Raw genomic sequence first — 25,967 nt, 5'->3', positions numbered from 1 at the left:
TTTAATTCTAGATGTAGAGGGTGGTGTCATGTCAATATCTCCTGGAACCACCCATGACACCACCCTATGGCCACTGTACTGCTCTGCTGCCCTGCACTAGTATTCTACTAATGGTGACATCCTATGGAGTTTGACAGAGAGCATGGCAGTCACAGCACTATGGGTCATGGAGGCCATGATATGTCAATAAGAGTCTCCAATGGTCATTTCAGTGAATGGCAGCTCCCAAATTCTAATGTTGGAATCCCTGAATGATTCCACGTAGGTGTAGTGTTGGTGAGTCCTGGACCTTTAAATAAATCTGTAAGATTCTCATGTCAGACACCTTGTCCTTGGATTCATTTCTGAGTGTTATCTGTACTGCTTTGAGCTGTGGGTTTCTGAATTTGTAGGGGAGAATCTTGGAAATATCAGGCTCTGAGCCTTGTTCCCAGTCAAACAAGTTTTAAAAGGGCCAATAACCACAAAGGACAGAACTTCAGTTTTAATGGTAACTGTGAGTCCAGTCTATTTCCAGCCCCTTCAAGGGGTAAAAATCTTTCTTGGACTATATGTCAAGTGAGATAGCATAAGGACCCAACACTTCCAAAGTCAGGACTTGCAAAGTTATACCAAGGAATGTATGAAAAAAGGCCTGTGGATACCTGGGCACAAGATTCGTGAATCTGTTATCCACAGACACAAGTTTCACAATCATAGTCCTGGTTGCAACAGCATCAGCCACAGGCTTCTACTGTGGAGTGGGGCCTTCTTCATGATCTAGGCTTCAGACGTAACCTTTGACCTGAGTCTGTCAGAACCTCTGAATGCTGGAAAGTCTGAGGAGACTTTGGTCCTTGCACCTTTATCCTGTGCACACATGCTTTCAAATATTTCTTAAAGATGTGACTTGGCCTTAGATGGGCCAGGCTTCTTGGATGTAGTCCATCTTCTAGGCCTGGGCTCATCAGGTAGAACAATCTCTTCAGTATCAAGAAGCTGAATGTGGAGAACAAAAGGAAGGAGATTGTGTAAATGGAGGGAATATTTTTTTCAGAAGATATGTTCCCAGCTCTTTCCCAATAGTTTTTGAACATACCAGACATTCTACCACTCTACCAATGAATAAGAAAACCCTCATTGCCATTCCTGTCCCTCTAACCTGATGTCTGAAGGATCAGAAGCTCTGAAATGTTAGCCAAGGAGACATGCAGGAGCTGAGGGAGTCCGACAGGGAGCTTGTGTGTGCTCTATCCACTGTGTCATCAGCAGCCTTTTTTTTTTGTTGTTTTTTTTTTTGGAAAGAGTTGATTTCTGCCATGCTGCCTGTCCAGAGGCTTGCTAGACATCCTGTAGAAAATGACAGGGTTTGAGCACTCAGAAATTCTGCTATTGGTTGCCCAGTTTTCTTCTGTATGGCCTGTACTATGGAACAACATGACATCTCCAGGTCTTTGTTCTCCTCCCTACAATGGGGTAAAAACTGGAAGCAACCTGTCAGGGGTGTCCTCAAGTACACATCAAATGCCTGGTCACTTGTGGACAGACCATCACTGGGGATCAAGTTTTACAAAACTTTGAGAATGGGGTGAGCACAGAGAACATGAAGATCCTGGGTACTGAGGGAGAGAGACACAACTACACCTTCAGGGACCTACGCCGAGTTATAGAAAGCATCACCTGTGCTATCAATGTACAGAAGACAGTCAAGGAGACCCACTGCACATCCTGCAGTAACATAACCAAGATTCCCCCTGGAGACTCAAAAGCTCAAGTTCTGTGACACAAATATAAACACATCCAGAGGTGAAGATGATGGCCAAAGGGTTTTTCTCCATAGCTGAAAAATGTTCAAATGGTATTTCTGAAGAATGACCACTCTACTGTGCACAGCCCAACAGTCATACAACAGAGTTTATATTTTAATGTGATTGTGTGCTCTCTCTTTTTCCTGGTCTCATAGGAGCATCGTGAAGATGTAGGGACACATTGCAGATATGCCACTGTCCAGAGTTTTCTTCGCAGAGCAGTACCTTGCTAAGGACGCAAGCAGGGCTCTAATGACCCAAAAGACTTCTATAGACTTCTTACGCCTTTTGTGCAAATGTGGGTGAGGAGGGTAAAATAAACTTTCTGAGCACTTACTTAACAAACAAAGGGTCTAGATCAACTTAGTACATTTGATAAAAGTCGCCTGGAATCTGCTCATCACGAACCAGAAGAGACTCTTTCCTCCAATGACGGACAGATCTCTATCCTCCACCAGGATTGGCTTATGAGGGCCCAAAGATGTCATTGCCATCCAACAATGATCTACTTTCTGGAAAATGAATTCTCAGAGATGGATGGAAGGTTTATACATGATGATAAATGTTGGGAAGAAGTCTGGAGGGATCACATGACTTGGTGATGCCAAAGGCATGGCTCAAAATGAAGGCACACAATGGTCTACAAAACAGTATCCGTTGAGAATCCTAACTCATCAACCAACCCATAGAGAGAAACTTATAACACACTAGACTGTGCCTTGATCAGAACCAGTGTGGTCCAAGATGAAAACCTGTGAGAGAGTAGTGAGGAGCAAGCCAGCTAAGCGTCCAGTTCTCGTTCTGTACTGCCACCCACAGTAGAGCAGTGTACATATAAAGCTTGACCAGATTCCAGACTGTGGGTACTTGTCCTGCCTCACTCTACTCAGGTACCTTGAACTCAGGAAATCCCCACAACTCAATCAGCTTCTATTTAGGGCATATGCCAGCCGACCCCTCATTGCTACATCATCCAAACTTTGTAATGTTCCAGATTATGGGAAGGCTGGTACTTCAAAGAAGGGAACATGACATAGTCTTAGAGACAGCAAGGACACATGACAGATTAGGTGATAAAACCCTAAAAGATGACAGTTACCTACAATAAAAGGATCATTTGTGACATCCAGTAGGACCATCTGTCTTTACACAGTTCTGGGAATGACAAAGGCTTTTAGTAGATTTGTCTTTCAGTACTGGAGAACAACTGTTTGGACTCTGCCTGGCTATGCCTGAGCCTAGCCTTTTAAAAAGGACTATTTAGGCTCCACACTAACAAATGAGTTCTCCAAATCTTAAGCACCATCTTGAGCATCACACATTTGAACACATCACTGGGAATTTGATAGAATTTCACAGTTTTTTTTTCTTTACTCACGTCGGTCTCATGTCTACGAGTTTCCTTAACAATTAAGCCCATGACACAACATTACAAGTGGTCTTTTCAACTGCTTCTTGCAAGCTATGTTATACTGACTGCACATCAGACAATACAAGTGAGAGGGCCTTCACAACAACCATCTGAGAAAAAGGACATAGTCTGCCTGCCTAAAGCAGCAGGGTCATTGCTAGGAACCAGGAGGAGACATCCCCAGGAAACACTGGCCAGATGCGACAGAGCCAATCTTGGGGGTTTGATAACTCATAGGGATGGAGCAGTGGTTCAGGAGTATAATGGCTTAGAAAAACAGCATTTACTGTTTTTGAATACATCTTGTATGTAGAGTTTTGTGTTGATTTTCATGAATGCTCATATGTACCAAACAATAGTAAAAGCATTTAATGGCATTATGAAGAGCACATGGCATTTCAGGATGCAACCTCCAAAAAAAGTGGTAGTACCAAGCCAGATTGAGTCCACCCTTGAGACTGGGAAAGCTTAGAGTACAGCGTAGCATTCTGTGAACCCAGAGAGCATGGTTGCAATGTAGCCACAATGTCAGCAAATGGAGGCACAGCTACGTTAGAGACCACACTGACCTGTATCCCAGTGGCTGCCTATGTTAAACTCAGAGGATCCTGGGATTTCCAGGGACCAGAAAGAATCAGATATGTGATCCACAATTTCTTCTTGGGACAGAAGAAATTGACAACCCTGCTCACCTCTATAGGAGAAGGAGCCCACCTCTCCCCCGAGTTTTAAATAGACAGAAGCCTCTGCTATGAAGAGTATGGGGCGTTGCCCCTTTAGAGACATCCCAATGTCATTGCTTCATGTCCCGAGAGGATATGTTGCTCACAAAGGTCAGCTTGCAGTCATGGTCTCCCTCTATTTTGGTCTTAATAGCTAAATTCTCTGAGGATCATCATGAGAGGATCTGTCACCTCTGCATTCCCTTCAAGTGCCAGCTCATAATCTGGACCTCAGAGAATTGAGAGATGGATTAAGTGCTCTAAATAGTTTGGAGGTGAGATCTGGGCCATGTCTGGAAAGAATGGGGTATGAGTTACTGCCTTTTGCAATGGATGGAATTGCTGCTTTGGCTCACCTCAAAAGGCCAAGGACATGATGGAGAAGCTGTGAAGACTTACATGGTGGAGGGATATCCTGAGATATCATTCCGTTGTCTACTATACATGGAAACCATACAGAAGGAAGATGATGTCCACACGGCTCACAGTACAGCCTGCTGTGACAGGCCTAGTTGAAGTGAAGTGGGCTCATTCTAGCGTTGTTAGGACACTGGGCATGGCCGACATCTGCCCATGTTACACAAGAACGAAGCCTGCTGTGACAAGTCTAAATGTGCAGTAAAGCAGGCTTACTCTAGAATTGTTAGGACACTGGGCATGACCAAGAACTTTCCCTGTTACACAAAGAGGGTGGTATGAGTTGGAAGATATCGAGACTGTGTCAAAGTGATGGCTGTGAGAATGACTGAAATGGCTGTGTCTGGGGAGGAGACTGTTTTCAAAATAAGCCAGGAGGGAAGGAAAGATCCTGAGTCTGTGGCCTGTCAAGCAGGGACTCAAATGTGGCCCTTTCCTGTGAGACTTGATGAGTTTCACTGTTGTTGGGGCAGTCACTGTCAGGAGAGACCTCAGAAGGGCCTTGGTTTCCCCTTCACACAAGGACACAGTGTATTACTTAACTCAGTCATGGACAGACTTGGGTACATTTACCAAGACACAACCAATACCCTGTCCTTCCATATATCAATAATTTAGAATCATTGAGTTGTTATTCTAGTCAGTATCTAACTCACACCTGCATCACATAGGATAAAGATGTACAGGGAACATCCCTTACAACAGTTGCAGGGAGAGTGGTGGCTCTTGTCATTTGCAACAATGTTTCCAACCTCACTTGCTTAAGATGTGGTACAATCAAAGACTCAGCTCTAATTACAGGGACCTCAGACTGTTCGTAACAGTTTCTTTTTACATGAAATAGATACATGTCCTCCATGCCTCCTGAGAACAGAACCTCAGGACATCAGCTATGTGTGGTATGAGAGGCAGGACTGAGCTCCACTTTGTACCCTCTCCTCTCAGAGTTGTTTGGAATCCCAGTATCTCAGCAGCAAAGACTAGGTTTCCTAAGATGATCATCTTACCTGCATCTAATAGATGAGGTCCATAGTGATGGTCAATTCTGATTGCAAGGGGAGACTATGGAAAGACCATATGAATGGCAATCTCAATCTTGTCCTTCCGATTTGTGGTGAACCTCTGAGAGCCTCATGTCAACAATCATCCTAACTGTAACACCTTCACTCATCTTCTGGGAGGTAGGACTATATAGATTTGTTAGTGATGCCTAGAAGACAGAGTTGGAAGCATTACGGTGTTAGCCCTCAGACCCGTTTCCTTCTGAGGACTCCCTTCTACCTTGTTGTCCTCATGTCAGAGGCACATTGATCCTTGAACAGGTTGTTGGTTATTTACAGGAGATGGAGGTCCCAGCGAGAAGTCATGTGATTTTCAAAGCATCATTTGTCCATCTCAAACTCTCTGTCACAGTCAGAGCTTGGCCTTCACTCTTTTGACACTTGCTCCAACTTCGTCACTGAGTGCAGCACACTAGAATAGGCATGACCTTTGGAGAGATGTGGTATATTAAATGCTAAAGGTGGAGATGGAAGACAGAAAACCCAACATGGGTCAAGATCATGTGAGAAAATCCCGCCCTTTGCTTTCTGGACTCCCAACTTCTACAGAAGTTGTGAATGATACTAACAAGAAAGGAATGAAAACAAGTCCTGTTCTAAGTTTTAAGTTCCTTCTCACCACTGAGTTAAGATTGGGGTTACTGGCTTGGACTTCTCAGGTAAATAAGAGTACATTGTGTATGGGCTCTGGGTACCCTCGTGTGGGCTTACACATCATAAAGTGTTATAGATGGAATAACTTACCCATAGAAAATTCTGGAAAAATAAAGGTAGAAAGAACAGTGGCAAATAAAGTACTATGCTAAGAGTCGACATGACTTAACATTAGAGAACTAAGCTGAGAGATTGAGGATCTCCAAATCTACAACCAAGACAACTCCAGTAGACAGAGAAGATTGTGTTGTTGCGACGGGTATCCAAAGGAGAACAGTACATCTGTGGGCCAATGCCTAGGCTCCTACACCCGAGTCCAGTCAAGTATTTCTCCAGCATGTACTGGCACAGCCTCAGATCCTTCGGGTTCTTCACCTACAAAAGCTTTTCCAATAATAGGTAGTAGAGTTCAGTTACTAGGTCCTTTATGAGTCTGAGAAAGACCTCACTTGAGTTAAACTTTGACCTCCACAGGCTCTCCAGGAAATATACATGCTACCTGCCCCCACATGCATTCACACAGAGAGAGAGAGAGAGAGAGGGGGGGGGAGGGAGAGAGAGAGATAGAGAGGGGGTAGGGAGAGGGAGAGGAAGAGAGAGAAAGAGAAAGAGAGACAGAGATAGAGCAAGGGAGAGAGAGATAGACAAAGAGGCAGCTAGGCAGGAAAAAAGAGAACGGAGAGAGTCAGAAACTGATGCCAAGAATGAGAAAAAGACGGAACAAAAGATATAAAAACCAGAGAAGAGAGAGAAGAGACAGACTACAGACAGGATGTAGGGGAGAGTGAATAGGTAAATGAGAAAATATGTAAATAATTTAAAATGCTTTGCAGGGCTACATGTTCTCAGTGCCCACACCATCTGTTTAAATTAGGGTAAGGTGTATAAGCATCATACATACCTAGTAGCACTGATTTGGACTTACTATAAGAAGCACAATCTAGCTGCCATAAATGCCATGAAAGCCCAACAAGTTGCTAACCTTTATTGGTGGGAGGGGCTCCACAACTGTCAAACGACCTGGCAGAGGAAACAGAAAAAGAAAAAGATCAACCTGAAGGCCAACAAGTCTGCTGTGAAATTTTTATCTCTGCCTAGAAAGTACTAGTCAATGACACAGTACATACATCATAGTGTTGAGCTGATGGCTGAATGGAAACACTGTCAGGTATCATATGGGGAGAAACTGAGAGGGCCAGAAAGGACACTCTACAAGATGTCAGCTTTGACCCTAGGTAAAATGAGAAGCTAAAGCCTCTAGTCACAAGTCTGACAGTTTTCAATGTTGAGCGGCGAGGTGGCCACTGGGAGAAATTTATGATCTTTATTTATAACTGTCAATTAGTACAGGAAACGTGACCTGGAGGGAGACTCTTCACAAAGGAATTCTCTAGATGATGTTCTCCTGTGAGCAAGTCTATAGAGAATCAATTTCATGATCTTAAATGACATGGGAAGTAACAAGAACTTTAGCAGTGCCATTCCCTAGGCTTAGGGAAAGACTTCATAAGAGCAGAGGCCTTTAGATGAGCACTAGCAAGCAAGCCTACATGCATGCATTAATTTCTCTACACTCCTGCCTGTGGATAGAACATGGGTAGCCCCTTTGTAGTGCCTTGGCTACACTGTGCTAATGCAGTATACCAGGAAGTGTTAAGTCACTGGATTGAAATGAAACTAAGAATATTTTGTTTCAGATAATCACACTGACACTTAAAAACAACAACTCAGACAACAGTGAAAGTTATCTGGTGGTTCTCTTAGTCAGTCAAATTTATCAAACGGTAGCTCCCAACTCCTGCTCGGTGGGACCAGGTGGGCATGGCTTCTCTCCCTATGAATGTCTGATCTCCATTCATATTCTAAGAACCGCATTCAGGGTGTCCTCTCAAAGGTTAGAGAGACTCTGTCAGTGCCTGTCATATGTCAGATGACAACAGAGAGGAGTTGTCAGAACTCTGAACATCTCTCCACTAATGACCTTCTAGGAAGTACCAATAATGTCAAGAGGCATTCTGATACTAAGCTCATTGCTTCCTGTGTGCCACCATGTTGCTGAGAGACAATTAGTGAGCAGCATCCTTCCTAAAGCATGGGGGAAGAGCAAGAGAAGAAGGCACTCTGCAACAGTTGGATACACAGATTTCCCACATTTAAGGAATAACCAAAAACAGAAAACACCATCACATTTGCACTTGGACCTTTCCCAAGCCCTAACCAGCAGAGGAATTCTAAATCTTGGCACTGAAATGGATGACCTATATGACACTTGATGGTGGCAACCAGGGAAGGGAGGGGCCATACCATGTTGATCATATATCCACACTGCAGATGCTTGTGACGATGCAAATGAGGTTGCTTGACACATTGTTGGTGCCCTCCTGTCTGCAGACACAGGCTTATGTTTGTCCTGCCTGGTAGCCACATTGAGCAACTTCTTGTGGGAAAGCACCAGGATCTGCAAGGGACAATTGAGAGTATGGAATACCATGGGATGATAAGGACAGCGTCCCCACTACTTCTTCACATAATGACACTGTACTGAGACTCTGGAGAGAAGATGTGTAAATAGACGAGAGGGTGAGCATCCCAGGAAGACAGTCACAGGGATCAAGTGCCCAGAAGTAGAGGACAGCAGAGGGTGTGTATATGGTAGAACATTAGAGGATATTCCCATGTTCCTACACAATCAGGTCAGTTCTGGTATTGAGTATTTAGTTCTAGTATTTAGAAAAGAATCAGAAAAGATTTAATCAAAGAAAAGTGGTTTTCTGTGCTGATAACTAATCACAAATTCTATGGTGCTGAAGGATACAGGGATGACTGTGTCCAGTGGCCCCATCTTGTGCTGCTTCTAGGCATCACAGAAGACCAGCTAATCAACACACTGTGTTAGTCAGATTCCTGTTTTACAGCACTAAGCACACTCTATAGAAAAGGAAGCTGGATCCCAGAAGTCAATCAGAGTGGGAGAACTTTCCTGAAGTGCTAGGCAGGACTGCAAACTGACCAGTGAATATCGGAGTGTTCAGGGAGAGCATTCATAACCTATGATGTTCAAAGAGTGAGGAGAAATCTGCCCACACCAAAGATCCTGAAGGGTCTGTTCATGGGACACGCCACCCAGGGAGCCCTCAGTCTCTATCAGCACTTCAGGGCTCTATTCATGCTAGGCCTACTAATTTGATGCTGTAACTAAAGGAACTTTGGGAAGTGGGTTGAGATCAATCACATAGTGAGAAATCCACATGGGACCTCCCCATCTTCCTCACCTGGTCTTTCCTTTGAAGTGTAGACACGGTCCTCTCTGAGACAGAATGTTCCAGGAGATTGTAAAGTGTATTTTTCCCATATTGAACTAGATTTTTAAATCAATAGCAGCAGTACCTACAATTGCAGTTCAAAATCAGAGGTCAAGTGGTTTTGCCTTCACTGAGAGATCAGGTCCAGACTTTCAGGTCAGACTCTGCTCACCAGTGACAAACAGGGAAAGACTTTGGTGCACAGCCTCGGGATTTGGGCTCCAGGCTGTGTTGCTTCAGTCAGAAAAGCATCATGGCCCTCGACTGCTTCATTGGATGTCAGAGTCATAGTTGGTGATATCTAAAAAGAGGACAGGGATAGAATGTAAGAGAACAGAGGATTCGGCTAGGTCATTCGACCTGTAACAACCCAGTGTGTTATTTGTAGAGGTAAGAAAATTCCTGGACAGTAAGAGGGTGTGCTGAGGGAGACTGAGTGTCTGCATGGGAGATAAAGCCAACTACAGTGCTGGTGTACAACCAAGGTTCAGGATTACCTCTGGTGACAGTTTTTATCTGCACTCCTTACCGGCTTAGAAACTGACATGCAAAATCAACGATGGTTAGCCACATGCAGCAACATGGGCTGTTGTTTCTGGGATTCCTACACTGTCTCTATCAGGATGGCCTCCTCATCTTCTGACAATCCCACCACCAGCACAGCAGTAGTGCACACTTCAGGCCTTTGGCAGGTAGCAATACCCAACACTCCCAGGGTCTGTGCTCTGCGTGGAGAACATCATTTCACTAAGAGATGAAACACAATAAATTTCCTTTTAGGGTGTCCATAAATATCTATCACAGTATCACAGACACTCGTCAGGTCCAGTCATTCATGATGGCTGCCTGTCACATGGCTGCCATTGCCTTCCTTCTCATGCCTTCTTTCTCTCCAGGCTCAGTTCGACAGAGCTGTCTTCTCAGGGACAGTGTTTCCCAACAACCTGTACAAGGATGGGAACTGACAGTTTTATTACTGTTTTTACCTGTTTTGATGCAGACTTACCTCACCACCTCTGTCTTCCTGGATGTCCTGGACTCTGCCAGAGTGTCAGCAACTTGGGCACAGCTTGTTTGTCACACTAATGCCACTGGGATCTGGCTTCTCCTGAGAGCCTTACACGTCACAATGCTTACTGAATGGCAACTGACAAAAGGACAGATGACACCAATTCACATAGACAGTTTACAAGCTGTGCTCACATCTAGAGTGAATCTACATCCTTACTCCTTGGGGGTAAGAATGACAGGACTGTGGAGAGAGTAATGGCTTCCATGATAGTACCTGAGGACTGGAGCCGGCAAAGTCCAGGATGTGAGGAACAGGTTGCATAGCAAAACGTGGAACCCAGCTTTCTCAGACATCCCACAATTTGAACACCATCCCAAGTAAAAGCAGTGGTAGTGGTCAATGGTCCAGAGCCAGTGACTGACCTACAGAGGCCCTCCTCTGTGCTCTTCAAGTCTCAGGACTGGGAAGCAAGGCTGGGGAAGAGTCAGGGAGAAGTTGTCATTCGCTAGCAGGGCTGTCACTAGGAAGACACCAGAATAGAATGAAGGTCTGAACAGGGCCTCAGGGATTGTACCATGTAGCTTCCAGGTACATTTTTGGCCCCGCATCACTTTTGCCTGCAGCCTCCCACGGTCGCATTCCTCCTCTGCTTTCTGTTTCCTTGGTGACAGAAGGCTAGGTCTCCTACATGCACAACCATCATATGAGCTTGAAGGGCAGAACAACCTTGTCAAGGATACATGGGCTTTAAGAGGAGATGGTGACAACATTGCAGCTTGAACTGAAGGCAAACAGATCCAGCTACACTGTTCATGTCGAAATTCACTCATACAGGCATTAGAGTGTTCAGCAGCCTCCCTTGTCTTCGGGCTCCACATCATGGCACCCTGTGTTCTATATGTACTCGGGCGTTCCTCTTGTATCTTTTTGTCCTAATGAGGACAAACTTCATTCCTTAGACCCCAGAGTCCATCCAACGTACTCACATTCTCGCACACTGAAGTCCTCCAGAGCTGGATTCTGGACAGAATTCCTGGAGAGGCCTCAGAAATCTCTGTACAGTCTTGGCTTCTGATCACCAGAATATTAATTTGATTGGATCAGAGTTCCAAATATCTGTTTTCTTCTCTTGACTCAGTTGAAGAGTACAGGAAACAGAATTAGCAGAGTGTTCCAGGCAGTTTAAGAAGTCTGTAGGAGCTAACCTGTTCAAGCTCCCTTAAAAGACAATGACAATGGGAAGGAGGAGGCCTCCTTGGCTTTCCTGTCTGCAGGGTTTCTCAACAGGGTTTCTCAGGAGTGACCTTCACTGATAAAGGTTATGTTTGGTTTAGCAGGAGGTGACCCTTGGGGCTCCTGATGGGGTTACAGGTCACCAGAACTCCTGTCTCTTTATCCATCATAACTTTTGGCCTCTAGTGGTTTGGCAGTGTCCCTTGCTCTCAGGAAGTGTTCTAGTACTTGCAGACAGCATGTTTCACAGTGATTCAGGCCTTTGATGTTCTCTTTCAAACTGGGTGCCCTTCAAGAGTTCAACATATGTACATGCTCTGGGCCTCTTCCTTCCTGATGAAATTCTCTACTCAGGAAAGATTCTGGTACAGGCAGACATCCTATTTCACAGTCTTTCGAGCTCAGAGGTTCTCTCAGAAAAAGCATGACTTTTAAGTGGTCAGGATATATACACTATTTTTCTCATTTGGGCACCAATGTCCACATGGACAAGACTATTTCATTTCCTGGGTAATTACACAGAGTGAGGGATCTTTCCGTGCATGCCAGAAACTTACTACTCCCCTCTTCCGGTCAGATGCATCGTCTGTCCAATCCTGGTGGATTCCTGCATGCTGGTGTTGACTCATATCCAGAAGGAACACTCAGCTCTCACCCTTGCAGTCCACCTCCTTTGAGGCCTGAGCATCTTAGTCAGTATTAAAGGGAACTCATTGTTTTTTTGCACCCAGCATCCTACTCTCATAGTCCTCATGTCCTTAGTGTTCCCGCAGCGACATTAGCACAGTGTTGAGGTAGGCAGGTTGGTTCACATGGAGACAGGGGAATCCTCACTTCATTGTTAAGGGCAGGATGGCACTGTTAGGTAGTCTATTGGCTCAAGTGCTTCTGCCGTAGATATGGACAAACACAGCTGCTCAGCCCATCCTGCAGCTGTCACAGGATCTTCCAGAGACTGTCCATCCTGAAGGTCCATACGGACAATGAGGACATGGAAGTTCAGATCGACTTTTCAAATGTGTTCCATGAATTGCGGAACAAGATTCGATCAGAGCATGGGAAGGAAAGGTCTTCATGCGGATAGGAGATAGAAGGAATTGGGGAATGAAGATAAACGAGGACCAGCTCATGTATCCTATCAGAATGAGTGTTATTTGGTCTTGAGGTACAGGGATCGAAGGCTACTGCTCACGTCTTCTTGCCTGATTTCAGATGGTTTGGGTGGCTACCAAAGAGGCCCTGTTCTTGTAAATCAAGTTTGTGTGGAGAATCCTCTATCATTATGTACATACCTCATTAGGGGATAGGATGTTGTTTTACTGTTTGGGCGTGCAGAACTAAAGTGTGGGAACCAGTCTCTCCCTGGTCTACTGATGCTGGTGTCCATTCTTGGCAGATGCTCCACAGTGATACAGGAATCACAGAGCTCTGGACATTGGTGTTCTTCTGAGATGCAGGGAGACTTTGAGGGGGCCCATTAGATAGTTGACCATTGTTCCTCTGCCAGGCATAGATCATCACTATAGATTCCATATGGACACTTGTCCCTGAAAACAGCAGTCTCTCATTTTTTCTGCATACCTTGCTCAGGTAGGAGGATTTTAGTTTGTGTTTTCAGTCCAGTGTTGCTAATTTGAGTTGGGATCCTTAGCAACAATGAGCCACTTTCCTTGTACTCAGGAATCCATGAATGTCCTGGCCTCAAATGCACCATTATCTGCAGGAGGGAAGCTGAAGGAGGGAAAGAAATTAGTTGTGAGGGGGACTTAAACCCAGGTGCCCAGGACAATGGCAGAATCATCCTTTCTCAGAACCTCCGACTGAATGAGACCTCCCTTTGTAGATTATAACTAGGGGAACTGTGAAAGCACTCAGGAGGGAAGGACACTAGAGCAAGTACAGAGAATGGAGAAGTTATGGATCCTTTCCCTTTTCCTGAATGACTAAAGACTGCATTTGAGAGGGCCAGTGGCCATTAAGAACTGCTAAGGCCATTGACTGCTGGATGTCAGCATGTTGTGTATCCGGAAGCTAATGGATCAGCATGTCCTTTAGGGTGAGAGGGAAGAGTCCACATGTGTTGTTGAGCTTTGTCTCATGCTGACTCTGGGATACAGAGAGTGCAGACACTCTATGTGCTGTCTGAATTTAGGTTCCAGAGGGACTCTATTGACCATCATCTGTAGATAAACACAGCAGCTACAAATCCTAGAACTTAAACAAATGGAGGATAGAATTGATGAGGAGATGGTGAGTGGCTGAGACACCTAATAGATACCTGAGTGAAAGTGTGACAAAAGACAAATTCAAGTTTTCCACAGATCCAAGTGACAGGACAAGTGCACACTCTGACGTGACTGGCATGCAAGAAAGGGATTGCCCCTCCCCACATGGGTTGGACACTTTCCTGGAAATTTGGTCAACTTTAGGCCATTTGAGATTTAAATGTTTGTTTACATTATGCCACTGTCAGATTGTCCACTGCATTTATAGTACATTTTCATGATTAATAACTAAGTGTTTAGGGAAGTTATGGATGGTAGCTCATCTGGCAATAGGAAAGAAGTCAAGGAAATCATTGTGAAGAAGCCAGTAAAGAGCACAGGTCATGACCTCTATTCTTGTTTCTTCCTCTAAATATCTACTTTCAGTTACTATGTCTTCCCTCATAATAGTTACATACATCAGTTTTAAATTACACAACAGTTTCCTCCACAGCCAAGCAAGACCCACTGCTCTCTCTGTTCCTGGCAGCAATGAAGACAAAAACATTTGGTGAACACTTGTTGGACTGTGGCTCCAGCTTAGGGCAGCCTAATCCCAGAAGACTCATAGTAGCTTCCTAACTTATTGAAAATTCTCAGCTGGAGAAATCTAAGAAGACCAGGGATAGATGGTGAAACATGAGAGAAAAAGCCAAGTCAGTATAGCTGGGCTGCTTTTCAGCTATACTTTAGAGTAGAAAGATATTCCTGTAACACTGAAAATGTTGTCTCGAGGTTATGGAGCCTTTGATTTGGATAGGAAGGGTGCGCGCGCGCGCGCGCGCGCGCGCGCACACACACACACACACACACACACACACACACACACACACACACATCCATAGATGTACCTGGTGACACTTTTTACTTAGAACCACCACTGAGTTTGAAACACCTACAGGTGCATGTGAAGGAAGGTTGGGGCCTCTAGACTCTGGGATGCCACCATGAGCCCCATTTCTATTTGACTCTGTTCTTTCCCACTGATCTCTTCACTATCTTGTCCTTTCCAATCCTCAGGACTCAGGAGAGTGCACCCCTCAGGTCTTTTCCATGTGTGGACCTTCAAGACTGTGAGAGCCTGAAAGTCAAGAGGAATTTCAGGAGTTTTCACCTAAAGGAGAAACTTGCAGTTTATTCTTAAGTGACTCAAAACACCGCACTATCAGAAAAAGACACCGTCATATGCATCATATACAGAGATTGATGCTGGCTGTATGTCACACAGCTTCCTCCATGGCCCTCTGTGCCTTCTATTAGTTTCTTCCAGGGTCTCTCCTGCTGTAACTCTCACAAAAGTGTCTCTTCTGATGCCCTGGACTACCATTCATGCTCTTTGGTCTCTTACCAAGTTAGTTGTTTTCATGCAGAACTACACCATCATTTTTGTCTTCCTGATTTTCCTGTACTCTGCCAGGTTGTCTGCTGCTTGGGGACAGATAGGTCGTCAGGCCTAAAGATCCCTGGACTCAGCAGTGAGTGAAGGCTTGGGACAGAGCACGTTTTTATTCAATGACTTCTGACTGGATAACTGATCACAGCATGACACAGAGTAAACCTAGAGCACAGGATTGAATCTCAGATCTCATTTTGACACTGGAAGACTTGTTCCAGTTAGGAAAGAATGACGTGAGGCCTATGAAAGAAGACTTAACTCTAGCAATGAACTGGACACACAGATGCTGTAGGAGAAGAACTTGAACAGGCTCCGCCCAGAATGCAAAGATCAAGCTGGATGGCTAGGACACTGAACCCTAACCATGACGAAGAGCCCACACCCCATGGAGCCAAAATCCCATGGAAATGCAGGGACATATGTCATGAGGCTAACCTCTGACAAATGAGGAGAGTCCCAGCTCCAGGCTCTTCAGATGTGGAAGAGGACTGAGTGTCAGAAAGATGGCAAATGCTTAGGGAGCAACCCTTCTAGTTTCCCAGGCTTAGCCGCTTTGAGGTTTACTCACAAGTTTTGCATCTTTCTTGGACACAGTGAGAGAGATGCGCTGGGTGCCTACTCTTATCCTTCTCACAGGAGAGCAGGTCACACAGGCTGAGTGATCTCCATGATAGAAGCACTGTGTTTTGTTCTCGAAACCTCAGTGTGGCATCCTTCAGCCCAGTACTGAGACTCACACCAGACATGGTAGACAGAAGCCTGGACTTTCCAAAGCTGGAGCATTTTTGGAATGTGGTGCACGATCACATCCTGGAGGCACTTAAGCTCTCACACCTGAAGTCCACTTCCTATGTCCCTCAAGTCTGCTGCTGTATGCTTCATGCAGTGCCCCAAGCCTACCACAGTAGATTCTCAAGGGGATGGCTATTTCAAAGAAATTCGAGCTTTAGAGTGAGACCGCAGTGAGCTTGGTTTGTATGAGATACTGGGAAGGTGTGTCCTAGGTATGTAGCACATGTGGGAACGTGAATAGATGTCACTTTGAATGCCCAGTGGCCTGACCAGGAGCTGACCAAGCCAGCACTTGCACTGAATGCCTAGCAAAAGCAGCAAGAACAGAGCTATGGAGGGAAACTTCCCATTTCTGCTCCTTGTGAATTCTGGAGCAGGCATTTGCTGTACTCGCAGGGAACATAGGTCTCCTTGTTGGTAGCATACCAAATGATGGGAGGAAAAGAAACCTAGGAGCCCTCAGGTCTGTGTCCCGGGACATTCAGTTTGAGGTTTAGTTGCCTGGACCCTTGTAGCAAGGAAGATCCCCTACCAGCTATTCAGCCCTGGTTAGCAGATGGTAAGAAAGACTAGCACAACTGTACGACCAGTCTCTGAATGCCAGATTGGAACGTCTGGTGACACTGACCCCTCTCTGCTGCATGCAGGATACATAAGAACTGGGTATCCACAGCTGAATCCCAATGTATTCATTCAAGCAGCATTGTCAGACCTCACAGGACTCAGTACACTCTGCCTGTCCAGTTCAATTGTAGGGAGACATGGAGGTGGCCCCTTAGTACTTTGACCACTGTCACTCTGCCAGGCACTAGGTCCCTAAGCAGAGTCTCTATCTGAATATGTTCCCCATAGAGAACAGGCTAATATGCCCCCTTTCAGACTGGCTGTACCCACAATCACTTGCTGATTATAGCTAGTTCGTTTACATCAGACACCACCTAGGCATTCTCCAAAAATATTTCTTCCTCAGATGGTACGGAAATGAGCAGGGTTTTATCCAGCTGGAGTAGACATACTTCTCCCTAACCCAAGAGACCCCATGTATACTCTCTGATATTTCCAGTGAGAATACATGAATAAAGACAGAGAAAATAAAATTCAGAGTGGAGGTGCACCCTCCCACATTAGCTTACCTTTTATATGGTACTGCTTGCTGCCTTTTTCAGGGGGGCCACTCTCTTGGAGGATCTATGCTGGGGTTTTTTCTTTGGAGCCCGAGGGAGGCAGCAAAGTCTTGAAATGCAGTCTCTGATTCCTTTGCGGAGTCTCTTAAACCATCCCATCGTCTGAGGGGGAGATGACGTATTTATCTCAATGTCCTGCTTAGGTGGCAGGATTATTTCAACTCCCGACATGTTGTTGTAGACACATGGGGAGGCCACAGGTGTTGAGTGGAGGGCACGGGTAGAAGTGCTTCTCTCCTTCTTAGGATAGTATACCGAAATGGGAGGCATGGAGACACACCTGCTCATCTTGAGTCCTGATAGAATCAGGTCAAGAGGATTCTGTTCTCTTGAGGGAGGTCTGTGGTGGCCAAAGATGGGTTCACTGGCCCTTCTCCTGAGAGGAAGGACAAAGACAGAGGGATGTGCTGGTGATGGGGGTGGCGGAGGGCACGGATCCCCAGGCTTGGCTGGAGTGATATATCCAAGATCATACCCTTTGCTTACATGATCTTTTAAGCTCAAATATGCCCCCATTGGTTCATCGTATCTTTTCTTTTGGAGGGATTCCAAGATGTCATTGGCATTATACCCCATCGCACAGAGCATTTCTATAATTTTGTAATCTGGGTCAGTCATTGTCGGGATTTTAAACTCGCATTTCTTGATCCATGGGTGATTTTCAATTTCCTCTATAGAGGGCCTCATCTCTGGGGAAACCGTGAGGATTTGATGTATCAGGTTTTCGAGTTGCCCAGACAGGTGATGTGGAACGGTATAGGTCCCCGTTGTAATCTTTTGCTCAATCTCATTGATGGTGTTTCCTCTGAAGGGAAAGTAGCCAGTGGTGATGAAATATAGGAGTACGCCCAAACTCCACACATCAGAACTCTTGCCATCATATGGCTGCTGTAATACCAGTTCAGGGGCATTAAAGCCCCTGGTTCCACAGTGCCTACTCAGTAATGTACCAGGTCTGCATTTGACTGCCAGGCCAAAGTCGATCAGCTTAACATTGCCCTCTCCATCTATCAGTATATTCTGTGGCTTGATGTCACGATGGACAATGTCCAGACTATGGCAATATCTTATGGCAGATACGATCTGTCCGAACATTTTCTTCGCCTTTTCTTCTGGCAGCGGGCCCTCCTCACTTATTAGTTCTACTAAGTTGCCTCCTGGAGCATATTGTAAAATAAAATGAATCTGGTTCGCTGTAACCAGGATCTGGAAGAGGGAAATTATATTTGGATGGTGCAGTAACTCCAAAGTGGTCATTTCGGACAGGATTGCCCTGATGGTCTTCTTACAGATCTCTACTGTTTTGATGGCAACCAGGGCCTGCGTTCTCCGGTGCCAGGCCAATCTCACCCTGCCATATGAACCCTGTCCAAGAAAGAAAACCACCCTATACTGACTGCCCAAAGTCTTCTTAATAGAAGTGATGTCCATCCCTGTGATCTGGTGAACACAAGTTGTGAGGTACAATAACCCGTCAACTAACAAAATACACAGCTATCAAGGAGTCCCACAGGTCAACCTTAACCGGCTCCCCGGTCCTTATGGATAAATTCAACAGGCTGGTCCACTGTCTTATACAGAGGACACTCATTCTTACATCACAGTGGTTCTTTGTGAGGTCACAGCATGAAATGTACCAAACAGACAAGGCTGTAAACCATAGTGGCTGTCTCCACTCTGGGCCTCAGGGAACTTTCCATTCTTGTGAAAAGGAAACTAGCCTCTCTGAGCTTCTTCTTCAGCAGATCAAAGAGACAGATATTTACTGTTTAGCAATTACAGGCAGTACTGTGCTGCACAGGGAAGTGCATTAAAGCTGCAACCTGAGAGAGATTTGATCACCTCCCCAGCTGCTCTATTGGCTCCTGAGACTCCAGTTAGAGGAGCAGCACCTGGGAAGTGCATTGAGGGCCCAATATCAGATCGATTACTTTGTCGTCCTCACATTATGCATTCATTCATTCATTCACTCATTCATCCATCCATTCCTATTTCTTTCCAAAAGGAAGACAGAATGACGGTTACTCAGACAGGTCAGAAACCTCTCTGCAAGGAAGGGGAGCTGGTAAATCATATAAAAGGAATGAAGCACTGGGGACTTTGAGAGCAGGAGGGACCCTGGGGTGCCCATTGTGAAGAGTTTCTTCTTGGCTCTACTCATTGACCAAATACTTTACTATAAACTCCACTTCTGGCCTTTGATTGTGGATCTGGTACCTTTTGTTGTCACCTCTTGGTCATTGTCCTCGGAAGTTTCTACTTCCTCCTTGTTGTCCCTGCCCTGATCCAGGAAGTTCCTGCTTCCACCCTGCTGTCCCATGAAATCACCATGGCTGCCATCCGCTGCCCCTGCCCCCTTGATATATTTCTGGGGGTCCTTTCAACTCTGGCTCCTCAGTGGCCATGGTGAGCTGCCAGCATCTCCAACCATGCCACTTCACCTGTGTTTCTGTGTCTGCTTCAGTGCAGACATCAAAACAAACTCTTGGTTTTCCTTTGAGGAAGACCATCCCCTTCATTTTGGCATCGATGCTCTTGCCTAGCTACTCCTCGAGTTCCTTCCAAGCATAGCTCAGTTGGACATCTCAACAAAGCACTGCAGTATCACGGTCTCAAAGGCTGCTGGGCAGTGGATCAGGGAGCACTGGTCGACCGATGTGGCCCCTGATCTGTGGAGATAGAGCAGCTGCCAAGGTCTCTACAGCTCCTTTCTCCTCAGTCAGCGTCTCAGCTGACCGCTTGAAATGGCCAACAGCAGTGGGGACACAGTGTCCAATAGTCTGATGGCATCTTTGCTGGAGGCTTTCATTATTTGTTTCAGAAGGAAGACCTATCCACTCAAATTTAGTGCTGGGTTTCCACTCCACCTGGGGTAACTGGTACTCTTCTTTGGTAAAAGCAGTTCAAACCCCTATCCTTCCAGCTCTGCCTCTTCTTCTTGAAAGATCAAAGACTCCACTTCCATTGGTGTACAGCTGTGAACAACCAGGTCAACCTCGGGGATGTCTAACCCACTTGCAGCCAGTAAACCCACGAAATTGCCATTTCAGCACGTTTCAGGGTGATTTCCTTTTGCTTCTGCAGAATGTCCCCATGTAAGGACTGGGCATTCCTGCTTTATGCATGTTTTTTGTGACAGCTCCTGCCACTGTTCTTGGTTTCACAGAAGTTGAACATGTCCCCTTGATGACCACTGTAGCCTCGGAACACATCCCCACTCACCACTGTCCTCTCTGTCTCCTGTGCTCCACAGTTAAGGCTGCTTTCTGAGTCTTTTTCCAATCAGGTCCACCGGTTCATATGTTGGTTTTGTGTATTTCTTAGCAACATTAAATACTCAATGAGAGCAGATTACAGAGAAAAAGCAATGTTTGCGGGTTGCCTTCAGAATCGTTCTTGTATGCTATACATAAAATTTCTTCCACTTGATCTTCAAACCAATATCTAACATCTGGTCATCTTCATCTAGGACAACATGTTAAAGGTTGGTGAGATCTAGCTTGCCATTCCACAAGTGATCCTCAATACGAGCTGGGGTCCCAACCAGGATATCAATCCCACTCTGCACTTGTTCTTGTTGACCACCATAGGGAGTTTCACCATAAAAAACACTGATACTTTTATTGATGTCACTGAAGTCTTTGCTCATTTGATTTGCTAATTCTCTTGTAGGTGCAGCACTAGTATCTGATTGGCTTGGCCTCTCTTCCTCTCTTGAAGTCCACCTTTAAGTTACCCAGTCAAAGGGATGGCAAAGGAGAAGGTCTTCCTGCTTACTGTCCATGCCTGGGCAATGAAGTCTGTCTCACTGTATACATGATGGAATGTCTTGGCTTTTAGAAAAAACGGGAAGTAAACCCCTCAAGCTTTGAGCTTTGAGAAGCTTGACAGTCTCTTCGCGTATGGGAAAATTAGAGAGAATCCTTTCTTCTCCATGAGTATTTCCTTTTCTATCTCATTACTATTTTCTTCCCCAGGAGCATCCCTGGAGTTGGAGTTTGGTTCGGAATGGGAGAGGACATTCTTGAGCCTGGGCTCTTCTCTCCCATGTCTCATTAACTTCTTTCCCTTTCTTCTCCTTGGGCTTGGGCATGTCTGCCTCTGCTTCAGAAACTTCCTGGTTTTTGTCTCTGTTTTATTTTTTTCCCATTGGCTGTTTTCTTCTCAAGGGACTCCTTTTCTTCTGGGATGTTTTGCTTTTACAAGCATTGTGGTCTTGAGGCTCATCCTCCTTCTTGGCCTTGTTGGATTTAGCAGAACACACATCAACTTCAGAAGGCCCTTTCTCTTTCACTGCTTTTGCTTTGGAGGAACAAGTCTTTTCCATTCCTTTCGTTGCTTCTTCTGTCTTCGATTTTGGCTTCTCCTTTCTACTTTTCCTCCTGCTTGCGTTGGCAGCATCTCCTTGCTCTCCTCAGCCCTGTCTTCTCCCTACTTGGATGCACTGGGGAGTTTCCTGGAATTTTTCAGTGTGAGCTATGCAGGTTTGACAGTCCTTCAACTGTGTGCAAAGGAGAGAGAGCGACACAGCAGCCTTCTACTTGTGATCCACTCTGCATCTCTCAATAATTTCTTCCCTTGGAAAGAGATGATGCTTACTTCCCCTGCAATTTCTGTTAGAATTTCTACTACTGTAAAAACACGCCATGACAAAGGTAATATATTACTGCCTTGTCATGTACAATATTTTCTTGTGGCTGGCTCAATGGTTGTGAGTTTCCGTCCAAATCATTATGGTGGGAAGTTAGGCAACTTCTAGACAGGCAGCGCAGTTGAGGCGCTGAGTGTTGTACATCATGCTCCAAAGGCAAACGGAAAACTCCTTCCAGGCAGATAGGAGGAGAATCTCCAAACACACGCATACAGTGACACACGTATTCCAACAAGCACACACCTCCAATAGTGCCCCTCCATTTGCCATGCAAGTACAAACAAACACACGCAGTTTCCAAGCTCTGTGCTCTGTGTCCTCCCAGCTCCTTTTTTGGTCAGCATTTGTCTTGATCAAACAATAAACTTTCTGAACGTAAAGTACTTCTTTCTATGGGCTCCTTAGCTTCCCAGAAATCGACCTTCTTGGTGACTGTGACAGGCGCTTAGGTGCAAACATTTGGGCAAGTATCTGTGTTTTTGAGATGTTTTTCTCTAAGGAACATAAGGTCCACCCTGCATGATTTTTGGAACATTTCCTTGGGGTTTATTTCCAGCTGCATCAAACTGGGAAAGCAACAAGATTCTCAAGCATCTGCTGCCTGGGATTCCTGACCATGAACACAGGGAAATCAGTTGCTTTTTCTGCTAATACCCTGCTTTTCCCACCTTGAGATACTATATCGTAATTATATCTGAGCCAGGACAAACCATTCCTTAAGTTATTCATTATTTAAGGCTTCATTATTTTCTCACAGAAGGAGAAATGGAAGTCACAGAATTCCCTATCAGCTCTAGAGTCATTCCATTAGTCATGTGTCTACTCTCCTTTCCAAGTCACATAAGTATTACCAATGCCTGCCACACTTTTCAGAGAAAGCAAGTCTTTCAGACCACAGACTCTTCCAGTGATTTTTGTCCCCTCCCCCATCTCCTTCAACTGAATCTAAGGTAAATCAGCTCCGGGTCCTGACTAGAGCCTCAGTGGTGGAGGTGACCTGTGAATCTACATCTCTAGGTGGATTCCCCTACCAGACACTGTGCTAACTGGGTGTGATGGTCTCTGCACCTGTGGTTGAGCATCTTACAAGTTCTGATCCTCTAAGTATGGATAAAAGCTGAACCACTGGGAACAAGAATTACACACAGCTAGTGTGGTTTCCTTCTTCTGCAATCAAATATTTCCTAGTGAGACATTACATATGGATCACAGTCATGATGCAGATGAAGACATAATGCTAGGCACACTGCAAAGCTGAAAACACTCAACCTGTCATCAACGAGCTCTATTAAATCACAGCCGTGAATGGAGTTCTAAGAAACGATGAACCCTTCTTCAGTGATGGGAGTCCTCAAATGCCCCTTAGTCCCCTATTAATCCCATGTGTGCCCTATCAGTCACAGCCCTTGGGGATGCAGGAGTCAGAAGATGTAGAAAACAGGGCTCCAGCTGAGTAAATGTACGTAATGGCACTGTGCCTCTGAAAGTGTCCTAAGGAAGCATCAAGAACAAAACTAGTCAACAGAGGTTGGTTTGTCCAGACTGAAGACCAGTCTCACTCTCCTTTTCATCCCCTCTGATCCTCCTCCTCTTCTTCAACCTCTCCCTCTCCCTCCCTTCCCTGTTTTGCTCCTCCTCTGCCTCCCCTTCCCTTTCCCCCTCCCTCCTCCTCTCCCTTTACCTTCATATCTCTCGATCAGGTCCAGTTTTTGTTACCCAACTAATCTCAGTCATGAAGTGTGAGTTGGAGAATCATTGACCTCTCAGGGTTTGGCATCAAAAACAGCCTTTCCCTCTCCCAGCAGCTGTCAAGTGCCAATGGTCTCTCACTTTGTAGTTGGATTTCCAGTCCTTATCCCCACTTCCTTGTTCATAAGATTCCCTCTGGTATGAGCTTGCTTACTCTCATGCATACGCTGACAATCACTGTGAGTTTGTATTTCAAACAACACCGCCATTTCTCAGACATTGACTAGTTAACTACCACTTTGGCTTTAAAGATCTTTCTAGTGCTTAACATTATTCAATTTCGCCTGCTCACTTGTCAGTGTGCTCTCTCTCTCTCTCTCTCTCTCTCTCTCTCTCTCTGTGTGTGTGTGTGTGTGTGTTTGTGTGTGTGTATATATTTCCCTTCACAAGACACAATCTCACTATCTCCCTCTCCTCTCCTCTCCTGTCCGTACTTACCCCATGCCATCTTCCCCAATAATAGTGGAAAATGATTGTTGTGGAAGCTATACTATGTCACCATGGCATTCACACCTTCTCATCTGCAAATTTTCATTATGGTGGTTGTTTGGTGTGGTATGAGGCTTCAGCTACTCTATCAACACTGGAATTTCAATGGACCTCTTCTCAGACATTTTGTTGTCATGGTGGTTATCTGTATCATAGACATTCTGGACTTTTAGATCTATAAAACTGGCCCTGCATGCACTCCAGAAGTTCACCAATAGCTAGATATTGGTGTCAATTAAAAGTCCTGGATTTGTGCCTGAGAAGTATCTTGTCAGGCTGATGGCTTTAGCACCCTTCAAGGAGACTGCTTAACTTGTAGTCCCTGAAAACATGGCCAGTGACACCCTACTCTTCAGGTGAAGCGCCAGTTCCTGTCTCTTGAGTATTGCAGCGAGTGAGGACATGGCCAGGTCTGTTACACATGAGCACAGGGCCAGCTCTCCTGCCTGCCACAGACATCATGATGAATAAGGGGAGAGGGGTTTCTCCATCATCCTCACCACTGCCTAGCAGACAAGAGACAGAACCCTTGGGGCCTTTTCATACACAGCCCATTTATCCAGGGCTAGATCTATTGTGCTGCCCAAGCAAGGTTAAGGACCTGAACTCCTGAGTGTTCTAGCAGGTGAATGACAGGGGCTGCTCTCCTGTTCTAGTCACACCAGAGTCAAGTGTCATGCATGCCATAGGTGGTGAGGTACAAGGGCAGAGGAGGGTGTCTTTTTCTTGTCCACACCACTGAATGGGCAACAGGTGGCAGTGCCAGGCAATGTTGGGCAGTGTCTGACATGCCTCATGGGAGTTTTACTGGAGAGCATGCTTATGTTGTCTCTTTTTTAGCATGAAAACCTCCAGAGCACGTCTGAAATACAGTGTCCTTGTTTTGGAGTCAGGTAGCCAACTAATGGTCCCAGTGCTTTGGAATCTGGTGACTAAGATAACCCAGGTGCACTGACCACTTTTCCTGTGTTGAGGAGCAGCTTTCTTGTGCAAGACAACTCACACCTGCACTGAACACAGCTGACTAAATATTTGCCCCTCTTTCAGGGCACTGGTAATTTTGGATTGCTCATACCACTCATGAAAAACAAAACCAGTATCTGTGTTTTCAGCCCCACTCTATAAATCTGACCTTTGTCCCTCCTCTATGGTGAGCTCTGGTTCCCAGTTATTATTATTTGGTTGCTGTCTTGTTTTAGACAAGAAAGTCAAGCTCAAAAATATACCTACACCTTTCTCCAGACCTATTTCCTTCTAAACTGGTTAGGTACCAACACTTACTAGGACCATGAGGCCCTCGACAGTGTTTGCCAAGCTCATGGTAGAATTCATGGGACCTAGTAGGAAACTTTGCTGTTGTTTGCTATTTCCTCAGATCTTGGAAAAGAATCTAAAAATGGTTAAAAGATGTGAGTTTAGAAGTAGTACCTGATTACTGGAGACTGCTCAAAAGGGTTTAAAATAACCATGACTATGTAAGAGAAATGCTACTAAAATTACGAGAGACCCTAGAGTGCAAGCCAGAGACACCAGGAGAGGAACAGGGATGAATGATGTCTGGTCCTATGTTAGTAAGATTACAGAGAAGGTCCATGTTCCATGCTGTATTGGCCTTTCTCTGGGGCAACAGAGGTGGAAGTACAAAGCTCAAATAATTAGGCAGTTATCCTGGACTAGCACCACATTCAATACGGTTAATTTCAATGCTGCCAGCCTGCTGCCTGACTCTACGCCAACAGAGTCTCTTTCAGAGAGCAGAGAAGTTGTGGTCATGACTCTCTCTCAATCTAGATGGAGGGACAATAGGATTTGACATGGTGATGCTCCAGTGGATGCAGACAAG

The 25,967-nt window shown here is 45.3% G+C and overlaps 1 long non-coding RNA gene and 2 pseudogenes across 4 annotated transcripts; all 3 read right to left on the bottom strand.

The window, feature by feature from the left end:
- Positions 1-469: 469 nt before the first annotated feature.
- Positions 470-1,231, bottom strand: LOC148004542 (uncharacterized). Its single transcript, XR_015624460.1, has 2 exons — positions 1,142-1,231; positions 470-978 (listed from the first exon to the last, which is right to left on the bottom strand). It is a non-coding gene; the product is annotated as an uncharacterized LOC148004542 (long non-coding RNA).
- A 4,491-nt stretch (positions 1,232-5,722) lies between these two features.
- LOC148004541 (putative sperm motility kinase W pseudogene) lies at positions 5,723-18,813 on the bottom strand (annotated as a pseudogene). 3 transcript variants are annotated; one of them, XR_015624458.1, is made up of 10 exons: positions 17,185-18,734; positions 10,640-13,330; positions 10,361-10,501; positions 9,884-10,101; positions 9,527-9,655; positions 9,325-9,439; positions 8,357-8,510; positions 7,035-7,072; positions 6,143-6,436; positions 5,723-5,826 (listed from the first exon to the last, which is right to left on the bottom strand). The product of XR_015624458.1 is annotated as a putative sperm motility kinase W pseudogene, transcript variant X2 (transcript). The 3 variants fall into 3 exon arrangements; XR_015624459.1 differs by lacking the exon at positions 9,884-10,101 and having other exon boundaries at positions 17,185-18,813; XR_015624457.1 differs by having other exon boundaries at positions 5,723-6,436.
- Positions 18,814-19,359: 546 nt separating this feature from the next.
- LOC148004540 (nucleolar RNA helicase 2 pseudogene) lies at positions 19,360-25,456 on the bottom strand (annotated as a pseudogene).
- Positions 25,457-25,967: the final 511 nt, after the last annotated feature.

Source organism: Rattus norvegicus, chromosome 7 (genome assembly GCF_021556685.1).
Source record: "Rattus norvegicus strain SHRSP/BbbUtx chromosome 7, alternate assembly SHRSP_T2T, whole genome shotgun sequence".
NCBI lineage: Eukaryota > Metazoa > Chordata > Mammalia > Rodentia > Muridae > Rattus > Rattus norvegicus.
This window is presented reverse-complemented; position numbering and strand designations above follow the sequence as displayed.